The following is a 16,814-nucleotide window of genomic DNA, read 5'->3' on the forward strand; positions in this document are numbered from 1 at the left end:
ATTAGGGAAAAAGTGGAAACAGTGACAGATTTTCTTTTCTTGGGCTCCAAAATTACTGTGGACAGTGACAGCAGCCATGAAATTAAAAGACCCTTCTCCTTTGATGAAAAGCTGTGACAAACCTAGACACTGTATTAGAAAGTGCTGTGCCAACACAGTTCCTTATAGTCAAAGCTATGGTGTGTCTAGTAGGCATATATGGATGTAAGAGTTGGACATAAAGAAGGCTGAGCACTGAGGAACACGTTTTTAGACTGTAATGCTGGGGAAGACTTTTGAGAATCTCATGAACAGCAAGGAGACCAAACCGATCAATCCTAAAGGAAATCAACCCTGAGAATATTCATTGGTAGGACTGATGCTAAAGCTGAAGCTGCAATAATTTGACCACATGATGCAAAGAACTGACTATTGGAAAAGACCCTGATGTTGGGAAAGATTGAGGGCAAGAGGAGAAGAGGGTGACAGAGGATGAGATGGTTGGATGACATCAAGACCCAATGGACTTGAGTTTGAGCAAACTGTGGGAGATAGTGAAGGACAGAGAAGCCTGGCATGCTGCAGTCCATGGGGTTGCAAAAGTCACACATGACTTAGTGACCGAACAATGACAACAACGTCTACACTACTTGAGAGAATAGCTGCTTGAGGAGCTGGAGAGCCATGGGTAGGAGCAGGTACATTCTAGACAGAAAAGAACATTCCATAGAACCCTGGGACACAGGGGCTTACTGAAGGGGACAGGGGGAATTGATGTGGTCATGTACAGTGCTGTCCACTGTTCAAGGGTGATGATTTTATTTTTAAGAAAAAATGGAAGATATAAGCAAGAAACTGTATGATAAGAAAACTTTATGAAGGTCATATTATATTAGATGCTGTAGAGAAAAGGGAAATGACAGTATAAATTTAATTTTTTTAATTAAAAATAAATAATTTTGACCTTCAATTATTCTGATATGGGTGTGTCAACCAGCATTCTAAATGATTTATGTGGATTTTTCTTATGAAAATTGCCCCTTAATAAGGCAAAAACCCATTAACAAGTGATGGAAATGATGGTGTCTACCTTTGTGTCTACTTTCGATTGGGAGTACAAAAGGAACTTGTTGAGTCTGAGTGTTCTCAGAAGAGCTGATATGAGAGAGCACACAAATGTTAAATGGCCCATTTTCCGTGTGTGTGTGTGTGGTGTAATTGTACCAGTATCGTTTGGAAGAAAAGGTGCGAGCTGAGGTTGGGGGTGGGGGTCAACTCTGGAGGACCATGAACAGGATTGAATTTAGATAGAAGAGTTTGGAGTTTGCCCTGAAGATGTGGGCACCATGGAGGGATTTGGGGGGCAGAAAGCAGATTCTGAAATGTGAGTTAGAAAGATGAAATGTGGAGGGTGAACTGGAGATGGGAGTGTGGGTCTGGAGCTCAGAACCCAGGGAGGTTGTGGCTGGAATCCAGGTGTGGCTGTGGGTGGACTCTGTAGATGGAGAAGACAGCAGGGGCCAGGGGGACCCCGGGGGCTGAATTCTTTTACTGTGTGATTGAATATGAGATGTAAGAGTGGAGGTGTTGAGTGTGACCTTCAGTGATGCCCTTAGAGAACTGGTGAACCAAGGGGTGGACAAGCGAGGAGGCCTGGAGAGTTTTGCAAAGTACACTCTGCTCCCACAAGAAAGCACAACTCTTCCTCTTGGGCCCAGAGGGCAGCCTTTATTTCTCCCAGTGACAGGCCAATGTCTGTAAAAAGCAAATTGTGTCTCTGTCCCCTTGAGGGGAAGCATGTGAGTCATTTCTGTCTCTTCAAAGCATCCTTTGATGCTGCATGTTGCTCTCCTCTTCAACCAACAAAGACTCCAGGGTCAGACAAGAATGGACCTTGTCAGAGCTCCTGATCAAGGACAGATGCATATATTAATACATATGATATACTTCCATGAAGCAAAATTTAAGAAAGACAGGAAATAGCCTGCTAAAGTCATCAACTGCCTCAGGAAGTGGTATTGCAACCACTGAAATCTATTGATCTATCTATGTGTCTGTCTACATATCATCATGGAGAATGAAATGCCAACCACTCCAGTATTCTTGCTTGGAGAATCCCATGGACAGAGGACCCTATAAGGTTTCAGTCCAAAGGGTCACAAAGAGGTGGATATGACTGAGCAACTAAGCACATGTATCGTCTATCTATCCAGTTTCACAGAGTTATAATTGACATAGAGCTGTGTGGTATCCAAGGTAATGACCTGACTTACATATATTATGAAATGAATGCACGTTCAGATATATCACACAGCAGTGTGGTATATGCTCTCTCACAGTAGCAACACAGAAGCCCCAGCATGTCTTCACTTCTAGCGATCCTGACATTTCTCTTGGTAAAACAGTTCTTGGGTGATTTAGTTCTAAGCCAGGGGAAAGATCACATGCACAACCTCAGGGAGCAACTAAGGCTCCATGGAGCTTGATTTTCACCCCATTTGCCAGCTCAGTTCATGCTGGGGTCCTCATGGTGTTATGCTCTTCAGCCCTCCTCTTCGTTGAGCCAAGCCATATTGTGCCAACAGTTGATAATTTAAAAGGCATAAGATTCTCAAATCATTTGCTTCAGTGAAAAGAAGCAAAAAAGAAAAAAATGTACAAGTATTGATAGATTAACACAACACATGCAAAGCCTCCCTGGGGCAAGTGTTGTCTCTGCAGCCTTTCAGTGATCTGGAGTGGAATGTCCAGTAAAATTCTCTGTGATGACTGGACTTTTTAAACATCTGCTCTGAACAACACCATAGCACCTGGGCACATGATGCTACTGAGCACTTGAAATGTGGTGGATGTGAGTGAGGAACTGAATGCTTTACTTCATATACATGTAGAGTCATTGTACAGCGTGGCTGGGTAACTACTTTATTGGCCACTGAGGATCCAGACTGAAGGAGATTTTGTTATCATGTTTCTACCCCTGGAACCCAGCACCCTCAGGGCACATGGCTGGGAAAGGTTGAGGGGGCTTCCCCAATGGCTCAGTGATAACGAATCTGCCTGCCAACGCAAGAGACATGAGAGACATGGGTTCAATCCCTGGGTCAAGAAGATCCCCTCGAGAAGGTAATGGCAACCCACTCCAGTATCCTTGCCTAGAGAATCCCATGGACAGAGGAGTCTAACGAGCTACACATCATCCATGGCTTTGCAAAGAGTCAGATATGACTGAATTGCCTTAGCACGTACACACACAGCCTCACATGGCTAGTGCCACCACACTGGATATCTCAAACAGAATATACTTCATCTTTTTAAAGGCCATCTAGCATTGATTTTATTATTCTTCATGGAAAGCATTTTATTTTAAATATAACACTGCACATGTCAATCTTAAACTTCCAATCTATCGCTCCCCCAACCCTTCCCGTCTGTAACTCTAAGATTGTTCTCTAAGTCTACAAGTCTGTTTCTGTCTTGTAAATATGTTCATCCTTGTAAAACATTACTGAATAGACATTTTATTTTTTGGTTTTGTTTTTTTTCCACTGAATAATTTTTTTTAATTAATTTTATTTTATTTTTAAACCTTACATAATTGTATTAGTTTTGCCAAATATCAAAATGAATCCACCACAGGTATACATGTGTTCCCCATCCTGAACCCTCCTCCCTCCTCCCTCCCCATACCATCCCTCTGGGTCGCCCCAGTGCACTAGCCCCAAGCATCCAGTATCGTGCATTGAACCTGGACTGGCATCTCGTTTCATACATGATATTTTACATGTTTCAATGCCATTCTCCCAAATCTTCCCACCCTCTCCCTCTCCCACAAAGTCCATAAGACTGTTCTATACGTCAGTGTCTCTTTTGCTGTCTCGTATACAGGGTTATCGTTACCATCTTTCTAAATTCCATATATATGCGTTAGCATACTGTATTGGTGTTTTTCCTTCTGGCTTACTTCACTCTGTATAATAGGCTCCAGTTTCATCCACCTCATTAGAACTGATTCAAATGTATTCTTTTTAATGGCTGAGTAATACTCCATTGTGTATATGTACCACAGCTTTCTTATCCATTCATCTGCTGATGGACATCTAGGTTGCTTCCAGATCCTGGCTATTATAAACAGTGCTGCGATGAACATTGGGGTACACGTGTCTCTTTCCCTTCTGGTTTCCTCAGTGTGTATGCCCAGCAGTGGGATTGCTGGATCATAAGGCAGTTCTATTTCCAGTTTTTTAAGGAATCTCCACACTGTTCTCCATAGTGGCTGTACTAGTTTGCATTCCCACCAACAGTGTAAGAGGGTTCCCTTTTCTCCACACCCTCTCCAGCATTTATTATTTGTAGACTTTTGGATCGCAGCCATTCTGACTGGTGTGGAATGGTACCTCATAGTGGTTTTGATTTGCATTTCTCTGATAATGAGTGATGTTGAGCATCTTTTCATGTGTTTGTTAGCCATCTGTATGTCTTCTTTGGAGAAATGTCTGTTTAGATCTTTGGCCCATTTTTTGATTGGGTCATTTATTTTTCTGGAGTTGAGCTGTAGGAGTTGTTTGTATATTTTTGAGATTAGTTGTTTGTCAGTTGCTTCATTTGCTATTATTTTCTCCCATTCTGAAGGCTGTCTTTTCACCTTGCTAATAGTTTCCATGTTCATGGATTGGAAGAATCAATATAGTGAAAATGAGTATACTACCCAAAGCAATTTATAGATTCAATGCAATCCCTATCAAGCTACCAACAGTATTCTTCACAGAGCTAGAACAAATAATTTCACAATTTGTATGGAAATACAAAAAACCTCGAATAGCCAAAGCGATCTTGAGAAAGAAAAATGGAACTGGAGGAATCAACCTACCTGACTTCAGGCTCTACTACAAAGCCACAGTTATCAAGACAGTATGGTACTGGCACAAAGACAGAAATATAGATCAATGGAACAAAATAGAAAGCCCAGAGATAAATCCACGCACATATGGACACCTTATCTTTGACAAAGGAGGCAAGAATATACAATGGATTAAAGACAATCTCTTTAACAAGTGGTGCTGGGAAATCTGGTCAACCACTTGTAAAAGAATGAAACTAGAACACTTTCTAACACCATATACAAAAATAAATTCAAAATGGATTAAAGATCTCAATGTAAGACCAGAAACTATAAAACTCCTAGAGGAGAACATAGGCAAAACACTCTCTGACATACATCACAGCAGGATCCTCTATGACCCACCTCCCAGAATTTTGGAAATAAAAGCAAAAATAAACAAATGGGACCTAATTAAACTTAAAAGCTTCTGCACATCAAAGGAAACTATTAGCAAGGTGAAAAGACAGCCTCCACTGAATAATTTGAAGAATCAACTGGCAATTTTTTTATGCTTTATTGGAACTTTAGAAAAAGTAGGATGATCATAGTAACCTACCAGATGTGTGATTGATTATACCTTCTCCCCAAATGGTGAGATAGATAACATGTAGTCCTAGAATAGCCAGGAGATTACTAAGAGGTTGTGGGATTTTTGAAGACGATCCTATAATTCTTGGACTGCACTGTTACCTCAAAGTTGCTGGGCTGCTTTGGAGGAGAAGGAGTGTCCACGGAGGAACCCCTTAAAAAAGAGATCTAAGTCCTCAATTTGTAACACTCTATGTGCTCACAGCCTGGGACCAGGTCAGGGCTCAGCATGGTCTTGGTTTACATTGAATTATTCATAGATAATGGGCTCAGTGAAGGGATGCATGTGGCTCAGGGGAGCGGGAGTGAACAGTCTCTTGGAGACGGTCCCGTGGTTCAGGTGGGCGTATATCACGTCTTCTGCTGCAGGATCCTGAGAGGAAGGAGGTGTGAATGATGGACTGAGACGTGATCTTCGAAGGCTGGGGCATTGGGCATTGGAAGGGCTTAGGCTATGGCAAGGGTTTGGCCTGGGAGGATTCACCTCACTGTTTACTGTTCGGTCTTCATTGGGCTCTCCTTCCATGATGGCAACATCTGCGAATGGAAGAGAGTCAAGGCTCTTTGGGGTGGAGGCAGTTATTCCAGACCTCCGTATCTTTGATGGGGATATCAAAGCCAGAAAAAGGCAGGGGTATACCCCAGGTGTAGAGACTGTCTACTACACACACACACACACACACACACACACACACACACACACATACACACAAACAACCATATACAAGCCCAGCCATTCACGGACTGTCTCATGAACCTGTGCAAACCCATGGGCCCATCCTATGTCTTCTGTTATGGACCATCCTTTTCTGTGTAACAGCAGATTCCCAAGATCATGTAGGGAATAAGAACAGATGGCTGTGGTTGAAGAGAAGAACAGGGCTTGGAATGTCCCTGGTGGCCCGGGGATTAAGACACCCACCCCCCCCCCCCCATCCAGTGCAGGGGCCACAGGCTCTATCCCTGGTGGGAGAACTATGATCCCACCTGCCTTGGAGCAACTAAGCCCCACGTGCTGCACCTGCTGAGCCCACAAGCTCTGCAGCCTTGAACTGCACCCCAGCTCCACAATGAGGATCCCCCATGCTGCAGCCAAGACCTGATGCAGCCAAGAATAAATCAACACATATTTTCATAAAAAGAACAGGGTTCCATAGGTCTCTGGAAGATGTTCCATCAGGGATCTCAACACCAGAAATCAGTTTTTAACCTACAGGAAGTGAAAATGCCATTCTTTGCTGTGAACCCACCTCCCTTTGGGTCAGATGATGCTGAGCTCACCACCTTCAGACTTACGATTTTGGGTAGAAAACCAGTGACAGACAAGAGCAGCGAGGATGATGCTGGTAGAGGTGAAGGCTATGATGAGCCCAAGGCCAATGTACCACGTGCTGGAGTGTTCTAGAGGAAGCGGTGCTTCTACCAACAAGCAAGTGGAAGAAAATCTGATTATTTGTTGAGTAGGCTGTGCCCCTACACACTGGATTTATTGTATCCTTGTGTCAAACTGTCAGCATCTGTCAACCTGATCAGTTATGGTCTCCACTTCCCAGGAGGTACCAAAACATCCAAGAGAGATGCTAGCAGTGGATAAAGTAAAGAGGCTGTGCAAGACCAGCTGAGGTCTGAATCAAGGTCTCCTGGGCATCGAAGCAATTATTGTCTGCTGCCCCGTATGACAAGGCATGGCATTTTTGCATGAATGGAGACCACGTTAATGCACAATACATTTCCCCTCCATCCACATAGACCTGGAATGGAATCCTCAAGAAGACATGACACTTATATATCTGAACTGTGGAATGTTTAGTTCATAAAACACTAACAGAGGAATAACACATATTTAAGGTGCTCCCTAAAATTCTCCCCTTGTCCTCCCACATCCATCTCCAAAGATCCTGGTGGAGGGAAGGTAAGCATCTCCCTTAAGCATGGGATCAGGTCACTCTGACCCACTTCTCCAGTTTAGAAATTTCCAGTCACAGAGCATGAGAAGCTCAATGCCCCCTGTGGGTCTCCTGCAGACCATAGTCTCAAATGCTAACTTAACAGGGACGTTGAGGAGCCCAAAGTCACAGAGCTGGGAGGTGGCAGAGCCAACACTCACACAGGAACCCTCTGTCTTCTCAGAAATTTGCTGAGATAGGAGACCGTCTTGCTTACCTTCTGTGGTATGTGGATCTGTGGTTGATTGGCAAGTACTTGTAGTGGATCCTAGGAGAAAAAAGACAGGGGTGAATAAGTAACCTTCCTCATACTGACTGAATGAGGAATATTCTTTCTGGAAGGTTGACCTCCTGGCTGTCCTTGACTCTGTCATCCCTCAGAGCACTACTGATGGGATGAGGGGAGACCTTCTGGCTCCTCCCCGTGAATGCGTTGAGTAGACCCTCCATCCTGGAGATGTGATGGTGGAAGGATGTGGGATGGATATGTCTGGTGGTGAAAGACAGCTGTAAGCTAGAGACATTCTCTCTGCTCCAGGAATGAATGTCTATGCTCCTTAATTGGGAAATCACCTGTATGTCAGAGCTGCTTCTGGGAAAAGACTAAGAGCAAGGAGCCAATGCAATCTCTGATCTTCCCAAATCAGCCCATCCTCTCCTCCTCCTGGGTCTACCCTGACCTTTTTCTTTATTGCCTGGATAGACATGATTCTGATGTGGAGCATCCATACTGGAGGTGGAAGAGGATTGAGATCCCATCTACCATCTCTCTTCCTCTCTGGTTCTCATTGCCTCCATTTCTCCAGAAGTCCTAACGTTCCCCTGACACCAGCACAGAGCCCTAGAGATAGAGCTCAGTGATAGAGTAAGATGTTATGGAAAAACCCAAATGGACTTCTTGGCCAACGCAATGTGATTTAGTGCATCGTGAAGCATGGGAATCTTCTTGGGGTTCTGGAAACAAGAACATTGGAGTGGGTTGCCATTTCCTCCTGTAGGGGACTACATGTTGTTCAAACTCTTCACTATGACCCGTCAGTCTTGGTGGCCCTGCACGACATGGCTGATAGCTTCGTTGAGTTACGCAAGCCCCTTCACCAGGACAAGGCTGTGGTACATGAAGTGGAGATAGTGAAGGACAGAGGAGTCTGTTGTGCTGCAGTCCAGGGGGTCGCTAAGAATTGGACACAGCTTAACGACAGCAAGCTGGAACAGCAACAAGAAAGCATGGGCCAGGAAGAGGTTCTTCACCTGTGACAGACAGGAACAGTGGGTCGCTGGAGTCTGACCACGAGTAGGGAGAGTGAGTGAAGGAGCCGTAGCACCTGTAGACACCGCTGTGGGCTGGGGTCCCAGGACCAAGACGGAACTCTGCCTGGAGTGCTCCATGGGGGCTCCACCCTCCAGCAAGTGGGCACCCAAGGTTCTGCCCCTCTCTGAGCAGATGGAACTGGTCAAAGGCACTTTTGGAGCTGCAGACCAAGGTCACATTCTCTTCTGACCTCACACACGGGGCCCCCCTGGGCTGAGAGAGAGGGTTTCTTGTACAGACCTGGAAGGAGGAGACCTTGATCTTAGAGCACAAAGTAACTCTAGTCCTAAGTATAGGACTAAAGCCAGAAGTGTGCAACAAGAGAAGCACTGCAGTGAGAAGGCCGCCCACTGGCAGGAGAGAAAGACCCACAGTAACAGATACCCAGTACAGGGAAAAATTCAAACATAACTTTAAATATGGGTGTCGTTTAAAATCCTTTTTAAAAAAAATAAATAATTTTTAAAATGGAGTGTCATTTAATATCCTTTTTTAATGATCTGTTTCCAGAACTGAGATTTTTTTAATTTTTTTAATATAAATTCATTTATTTTAATTGGAGGCTAATTACTTTACAATATTGTATTGGTTTTGCCATACATCAACATGAATCCGCCATAGGTGTACACGTGTTCCCCATCCTGAGCCTCCCTCGCACCTCCCTCCCCATACCATCCCTCTGGTCATCCCAGTGCACCAGCCCTGTATCCTATATCATGTATCATGAGCATCCTGTATCATGCATTGAACATGGACTGGCGATTCATTTCTTATATGATATTATACATGTTTCAATGCCATTCTCCCAAATCATCCCACCCTCGCCCTCTCCCACAGAGTCCAAAAGACTGTCTATACATCTGTGTCTCTTTTGCTGTCTCGTATACACGGTTATTGTTACCCTCTTTCTAAATTCCATAGATATGCATTAGTATACTGTATTGGTGTTTTTCTTTCTGGCTTACTTCACTCTGTATAATAGGCTCCAGTTTCGTCCACCTCATTAGAACTGATTCAATTGTATTCTTTTTAATGGCTGAGTAATACTCCATCGTGTATATGTACCACAGCTTTCTTATCCATTCATCTGCTGATGGACATCTAGGTTGCTTCCATGTCCTGGCTATTATAAACAGTGCTGTGATGAACACTGTGGCACACGTGTCTCTTTCAATTCTGGTTTCCTCGGTGTGTATGCCCAGCAGTGGGATTGCTGGGTCATAAGGCAGTTCTATTTCCAGTTTTTAAAGGAATCTCCACACTGTTCTCACTAAAGTCAGGAACAAGACAAGGGTGCCCACTTTCAACACTACTATTCAACATAGTTTTGGAAGTTTTGGCCACAGCAATCAGAGCAGAAAGAGAAATAAAAGAATGCAAATTGGAAAAGAAGAAGTAAAACTCACTGTTTGCAGATGACATGATCCTCTACATAGAAAACCCTAAAGACTCCACCAGCAAATTTCTAGAGCCAATCAAGAAATATAATAAAGTTTAAGGATATAATATCAACACCCAGAAATCCTTTCCATTCCTATACAATAATAATGAGAAAATAGAAAGAGAAGTTAAGGAAACAATTCCATTCACCATTGCAATGAAAAGAATAAAATACTTAGGAATATATCTACCTAAAGAAACAAAAGACCTATATATAGAAAACTATAAAACACTGGTGAAAGAAATCAAAGAGGACACAAATAGATGGAGAAATATACTGTGGGCATGGATTGGAAGAATCAATATAGTGAAAATGAGTATACTACCCAAAGCAATCTATATATTCAATGCAATTCTATCGAGCTATCAAGGGTATTTTTCACAGAGCTAGAACAAATAATTTCACAATTTGTATGGAAATACAAAAAACCTCGAATAGTCAAAGCAATCATGAGAAAGAAGAATGGAACTGGAGGAATCACCCTGCCTGACTTCAGAATCTACTACAAAGCCACAGTCATCAAGACAGTATGGTACTGGCACAAAGATAGAAATATAGATCAATGGAACAAAATAGAAAGCCCAGAGATAAATCCACACTCCTATGCACACCTTATCTTTTTTTTTTTTAATACAAGTATATAGTTTGCAATTAATACAAGTTACAGAACGCAAAAGTCTTATTAAATTGTAAATTTTCTATGGCTATAACAAAAGGATTTGGGACACAGGCCTGTATAAAATATGACTGACTGTAGCGAAAGAAATAGGTACTATGACGACTGGTCCTTATGAAATGTCCGGTCCAAGTTCCAAGTTCTTCTGTGCTCTGATGCTTGCAGCAAGTTTCCAAGTGGCCCATTGTTCAGGCCCACTCTGTTTACTGGGGACGATCTTAGGAGGAGGTGGGGCTAATCCATGGTCAAGCCACTCAAGAAGTCGTTTGTAATAGTAATGTTCCATCATAGTGTCAGTGACCTTCCATATCACACACAGTGTTGTTAATATCATCTGAGCAGTCAGATAACCACATACCATGGGGTCCCCAATCAACAATAGTATGATTAGCCACAAACATTGATTTTCTTGATTTGGTTTGACATTTGTCCCAAGGAATGGGAGTATAAGTAAAGTTTTTATAAGTAAACCCTTTGCATAAAGTTCTTTGTTCTTTCCCTAACTCTTTCCCTAAAGTTTCAATAGTATAAACATGGTTTACAGACAAAGAAAGGGCAGTAAATAATCCAAGCAGTGTCTGAAAGTCTTCTTTTGGAGGCAGGACGAAAGCCCAAATTTGTTGGCTGACGTTTATGCACAGTTTTGCTGGGCCCATGCACAAGGGAAGGACTTCATAGCCTAGAGAAATATTAATTAGTTTTCTTTCCTTCCCAGGGTGTGAAGGCCCTTTCATGTACTAGGGAGAAAGCATATGTATAGAGTCATTAGTTGAAATGATTGGTCCTCTCTTCGTCCATTCGACCACCTGTAATAGAGGGGGGTTGGGTGTTAGTCCGAGCTTGAGCAGGGGGAGGTACAGGCCAAAAGACTGAGCATTGCCAGGAGAATGTATTCAGGACTCGGAGGCAACCCCTGTTGAGAGACCAAATTTTCAGCTTGATTAGTAGGGCTTTTATTTGTCTCCAAGTGAGGAGATCATCGGGGTGCACACCTTATCTTTGACAAGGGAGGCAAGAATATACAGTGGAGAAAAGACAATCTCTTTAACAAGTGGTGCTGGGAAAACTGGTCAATCACTTGTAAAAGAATGAAACTAGAGCACTTTCTAACACCATACACAAAAATAAACTCAAAATGAATTAAAGATCTAAACGTAAGACCAGAAACTATAAAACTCCTAGAGGAGAACATAGGCAAAACACTCTTCGACATAAATCACAGCAGGATCCTCTATGACCCACCTTTCAGAATATTGGAAATAAAAGCAAAAATAAACAAATGGGACCTAATTAAAATTAAAAGCTTCTGCACAACAAAGGAAACTATAAGCTAGGTGAAAAGACAGCCTTCAGAATGGGAGAAAATAATAGCAAATGAAGCAACTGACAAAGAATTAATCTCAAAAACAGACAAGCAGCTCCTGCAGCTCAATTCCAGAAAAATAAAGGACCCAATCAAAAAGTGGGCCAAAGAACAAAATAGACATTTCTCCAAAGAAGACATACAGATGGCTAACAAACACATGAAAAGATGCTCAACATCACTCATTATCAGAGAAATGCAAATCAAAACCACAATGGGGAACCATTTCATACAGTCAGAATGGCTGCTGCCGGGGAGCCAGAGTGAGGAACTCCGCCCGTGGCAAAGGTCATGAGGAAGGAGGCTTGGCATAAGCAAAGGCGGGATCGAGCCTGAGGAGTCCCCCTGGAAATTCTCGAGCATCTACCCCCAAAACCAGAGTCTGCCTACTTTACTACCTTGTGCTCTCACCTACACCTCTGACTTTACGAGGGGCTGTCCCCCACCATCTCTTTTGGAGAAGGAGTTAACTTAGAGCTCCAGTTAATAATAATTCCTGGGCATGATAGGAGTGTTTCAACCTACAAACTCCTCTGAAGGTTCTCTAGCCTGCCTGACAGGCTTGTCCGGCCATATGTGATTGTTCACAGCCTCCCAACCGTGATAGGCATGAGATGCTTTAAACCTTCTAAAAACAGGTTTTTAGAGAAGTTAGAAAACTATTAGTATAAGTATAGTGGGCTGATTAGAAATTGTATCAGTGAAGGGTTTTTCATTTGTTGAGCCAATGTTTGCTGCTAAGTCTCCACATCCCCTGCCCTTATACACATTAATGAATATATAGAAGAAATAAGTATTAACCTTTGATATTAATCACGTTAGACCTTAGGCTAAGCAAATTCTTTCCTTAATTATAACCCACTACACCCTCACCCTATAGGAATGTAATTTTATCTGGTACCTTCAGAAGGTGGCGTCTGTTTTAAAAATAATCACCCCTGGAGAAATAAGTGTTCTGGTTGACTGGCCGCTGTCACAAGGAGAGGGTCACAAATCGTCAGCAGGCCCCCTGGCCAGAAGATGATGTAACACCCCTAAGACCTCTGTATACATTTGTATGAAGCACCTGACTTTAATAAAAATCAGGACAGTTTACCCCGTGTGACTTTTGTATAACATCTCAGTGTATAAAAACAGACCCTGGAAAAACAAAAAATGGGATCAGTTCCTCGAAAGACTGGTCTCCCCATGTCGTTCTTTCTCTCACCTTCTGGCTGAATCCCCATCTGGAACGTGGAGGCTCGTCAAGCCTACTAATTATGCCTGGGGTTCTAAGATCTGACCGGGGAGGTCTTAGTGTCTCCTCTCCTTCAGGAGAATGGAAGGATGCCTGCGGCCTGTGTAGGTGACATAAATTCCTTATTTTGGGATTTTATTAGCTTTCCACGTAAACCAAGTTATTCAGCCTCTTTTCTCCACTGAATTTTCTCACTGAGCTATCCCTATTTAACCACTCTTTATATCTTTAATAAACGCTTAATTGACCTATTGTTTCCTGATCTCTGAAGCCGTCTCCCCTTCGAATTTCCCTGGGTCCACCAGGGCTGGACCCCGGCAAGGCTGCTATCCCAAAGTCTACAAGCAATAAATGCTGGAGAGGGTGTGGAGAAAAGGGAAACCTCTTATACTGTTGGTGGGAATGCAAACTAGTAATATCCTTTTTTTTAAAAAAAAAATATGTATATGAATAGCTGAATCATTCTGTTGTACAACAGGAATTAACAACATCTTAAATCAACTAAACTTCAACAAAAATAAGTAAGAAAAAATAGATTTAAAAAATCAGCCAGAATGGGCTGTTCTTGAAAAACAACCTACTAACTACAGCTGGGACCATCAGAAAACATGGTATTGACCCAGAAGCAGACATTATGGAGTGGAAATTGCCAGAATCTCACAGGGTCTTTGACCACCTCATTCTTAAGGGAGTGTTCAGTGCTGTCCTGCACGATCCCAGGGGCTGGACATGACTCCTTAGTGGGAGGGTTGGGGGGACCACCCCCCCCCCCACTTTGTGCAGAAGGATGCATTAAACCACAAGGCTGAGCAACTTCAGGGTGTCAACCTCCATCTCGATCACCCAGGGGCCAGACTGCAAGGGCGTCTGGTACCACAGTGTGCTGCTGACAGAGCAAGGGAGCTCTGACATGAAAGCAGGAAACCAACCCCTTAACCAACCATCATTGGCTGCCTGAGTGGGGAATTTCCCGGGTCCCTGCTCTGGTACATTTTTCTCCGTTGGTCATTCTTTCACATTCTTGCTCCTTCACTCTCTCACCAGCTGTGTCTTCTCCTTAGCACATGGCAGGGGCTCTGTTCTCTTTACCCTTCTGCTTTCACACCTCCTCTCTCTCTGGTTTGTTCCCTCTCCCGAGTGTGAGTGTATCTGCATGCCTGTCATTCTCTCCCGGTACCGATGCTGGACTAGACACCAGTCCATCTGTGACACAGAGAGCAGAAGGGACTGGTCTGGCCACACTCACCTGTGATGATGATGTCCACAGGATCGCTGGGAGCTCACCACTTATAGGGGGAGTGTCTGAGAGAGCCGTAGCATCTGTAGGTGCCTGCACTCGCCAAAGTCATGGGGCCAATGACGAAGTCAGCTGGGGCATGCCCACAAGTGAGCATCTCTCCATGTCTCTGGAAATGTCCTGTGCTGTTTTCTTGGTGAAGGATAAATTTGTCCAACAGCTGTGAATGACAGCATAGGGTCACATTCTCTCCTGCACGCATGAGGGGGCTGATGTGGGCTGAGATGTAGGGTTTTGTGAACACACCTAGGAGCAAAGAGCTTGTGAGCTTCAGTGAGTCACCCCACCTCAGCGTTTCCCCTGACATCTGAAGGTGTGAAAAATGTCCCTGTGAACCATCAAAGTCAATTACCCTTCCTGTGTGTTTTGTTGCATTTTCTTTAGCCTTGTTCTCAGGTTCTGGCTCATGCTTTTCTGTTTCTCTTTGCTCAAGACCTCCAGCCTCTTTTATATTTATTGTAAACTGTTTAGCTGTTGAAGCTGCTCTCAGCTTCATGCATGCATACTCAGACACTTCAGTCCTGTCCAACTCTCTGCAACCCCATGAACCATAGCCTGCCAGGCTCCTCTGTCCATAGGATTCTCCAGGCGAGAATACTGGACTGGGTTGCCATGCTCTCAGCTTCATCCTGTCCCTAATATGTGTGGTGGGGAGCTGGGTGGTTCTGACGATGCATTTTCTGTCTCTGTTCACACTCATCTAGAATGTGGGTGATGACTGGCAGGAGATTGGAAAGGAGGTGGAGAAAAAAGGGAACATTTCCCCATCTGTGACCCCATCTCATGCCTCTGGAGACATTCCTGGGACTCCTCCCTGGGGCTCCAGCTCCTTTATATGGGATTACAGCTCCCTACTGGGTGGCAGGTGCTGGATCAGGGTCGTTCCCCATCCTCCCTGGTGGCAGGCAGTAGCAGCATCCTGTCTAACTAATGCCTAGGGAGACTCCTCCTTTCTTTGCTGGAGGACCCCATCTATTCAACACCCTGAGTTTAAACTCTCAGAGTGGGTTCTCTTTCCTGGTTCATTCCTGGCTGGAAATCCTGAGTAAATCTTGGACCACATAAGGAACTTGGACCTAGGATGTGATTGCCTGCATAGATGGCTGTCCCAGGCTGGGCTGGACCCCTCCTACCTGTGACCACAATCTGCAGGGGGTCACTGCTTCTGGAAAACACAGGGAGAGACCTGGACAATCCGGAACATGTGTAGGACCCTGCATGTTCTCTGGTCACCGGGCCAAGGGTGAAGGTGTTGAAATGATGTCCCTGGAGCTCGGGCAAACTTGTCCCATCTGTTTTGAACAGTCTGAATCTCTTAAGTGGAGAACGGAAGTGACACTGAAGAGTCACAGTCTGTCCTAAGGGAACCATGGGGCTTGGCCAGGCTGACAAAGAGAGGTTGTCATATTTACCTAGGAGAGAAGGAGGCACAGGTTTTGAGAGGAAAACAGGAATGGTCCCCTCTCCCCACTGGTCTTGTTAGAGTGCTTCCCCTTCAATTCTTCCAAGGCACCAACCCTAAAATGTATCACTCTGATATTCAAGGACACCTGGGGCTTGGGGACAGACAGAGACACAGTAAACCCAGGACAGACATCACGGAGATTCTAAGAGTATGTTTCTCAGCAGTGATTCTTATCAGAAGAATAACTCCTTGGGTTGACAAAATGTTTTTTGTTGTTGTTGTTTTTTTTTTTTGTTTGTTTTGTTTTGTTTTGTTGATAAAATGTTGAAAACTCACTCAGAACACAAAACACTGGGGATTCCTGGGTGGTCCGGTCATTAGGACTCAGCACTTTCTCTGCTAAGGGCCCAGGTTGAGTCCCTAATCATGGAACTGAGATCCTGCATGCTGTGCGATGCAAGCAAAAGAAAACACCACAAAAAAACTGACACACGGAAAAGAAATGAGAGTGCTTCCCTGTTGGATTTTCTGTAGCTCAAACGGTAAAGAAATTTCCTGCAAGGCAGGAGAGCAGGTTCAGTCCCCAGGTAGGGAAGATCCCCTGAAGAAGCAAATGGCAACCCCGTCCAGTATTCTTGCCTGGAGAATCCCATGGACAGAGGAGCCTGGTGAGCTACAGTCCGTGGGGTCA

The 16,814-nt window shown here is 44.0% G+C and overlaps 1 pseudogene across 1 annotated transcript; it reads right to left on the minus strand.

Moving 5' to 3' along the window:
- Nucleotides 1-5,558: 5,558 nt before the first annotated feature.
- LOC147354670 (killer cell immunoglobulin-like receptor 2DS2) lies at nucleotides 5,559-16,468 on the minus strand (annotated as a pseudogene). Its single transcript, XR_015146527.1, has 6 exons — nucleotides 14,668-16,468; nucleotides 8,644-8,944; nucleotides 7,610-7,660; nucleotides 6,743-6,865; nucleotides 5,931-5,983; nucleotides 5,559-5,819 (listed from the first exon to the last, which is right to left on the minus strand). The product of XR_015146527.1 is annotated as a killer cell immunoglobulin-like receptor 2DS2 (transcript).
- Nucleotides 16,469-16,814: the final 346 nt, after the last annotated feature.

This window comes from Bos grunniens, chromosome 18, assembly GCF_055505025.1.
Source record: "Bos grunniens cultivar Pamir isolate PY7600 chromosome 18, Bosgru_T2T1.0, whole genome shotgun sequence".
In the NCBI taxonomy this organism is placed as follows: Eukaryota; Metazoa; Chordata; class Mammalia; order Artiodactyla; family Bovidae; genus Bos; species Bos grunniens.